The sequence below is a fragment of the Arachis duranensis genome, chromosome 4, assembly GCF_000817695.3.
Source record: "Arachis duranensis cultivar V14167 chromosome 4, aradu.V14167.gnm2.J7QH, whole genome shotgun sequence".
Classification (NCBI taxonomy): domain Eukaryota; kingdom Viridiplantae; phylum Streptophyta; class Magnoliopsida; order Fabales; family Fabaceae; genus Arachis; species Arachis duranensis.
The window spans coordinates 88,525,896-88,526,281 of record NC_029775.3 but is presented as its reverse complement, the minus strand read 5'-3'; the positions used below and the strand labels follow the sequence as shown (position 1 = coordinate 88,526,281).

Sequence of the window (386 nt, the reverse complement as noted above, 5' to 3'; positions counted from 1 at the left end):
TGACACTGTTAAGACTAATGGGGTTGACCCTGAGGTCTACAGACTTATGCTATTCCCTTTTGCTGTAAGAGATAGAGCTAGGGTATGGTTGGAATCACAACCTAAAGAAAGCCTGAACTCTTGGGAAAAGCTAGTCAATGCCTTCTTGGCAAAGTTCTTTCCACCTCAAAAATTGAGTAAGCTTAGAGTGGAAGTCCAAACCTTCAGACAGAAGGAAGGAGAGTCCCTCTATGAAGCATGGGAAAGATACAAACAATTAATCAGAAAGTGTCCTTCTGATATGCTTTCTGAATGGAGCATCATAGGTATTTTCTATGATGGTCTCTCTGAACTATCCAAGATGTCTTTGGATAGCTCTGCTGGAGGATCTCTTCATCTGAAGAAGA

The 386-nt window shown here is 41.5% G+C and overlaps 1 non-coding gene across 1 annotated transcript; it reads right to left on the bottom strand.

The window, feature by feature from the left end:
• Nucleotides 1-178: 178 nt before the first annotated feature.
• LOC127747008 (small nucleolar RNA R71) lies at nt 179-286 on the bottom strand. Its single transcript, XR_008008813.1, has one exon. It is a non-coding gene; the product is annotated as a small nucleolar RNA R71 (small nucleolar RNA).
• Nucleotides 287-386: the final 100 nt, after the last annotated feature.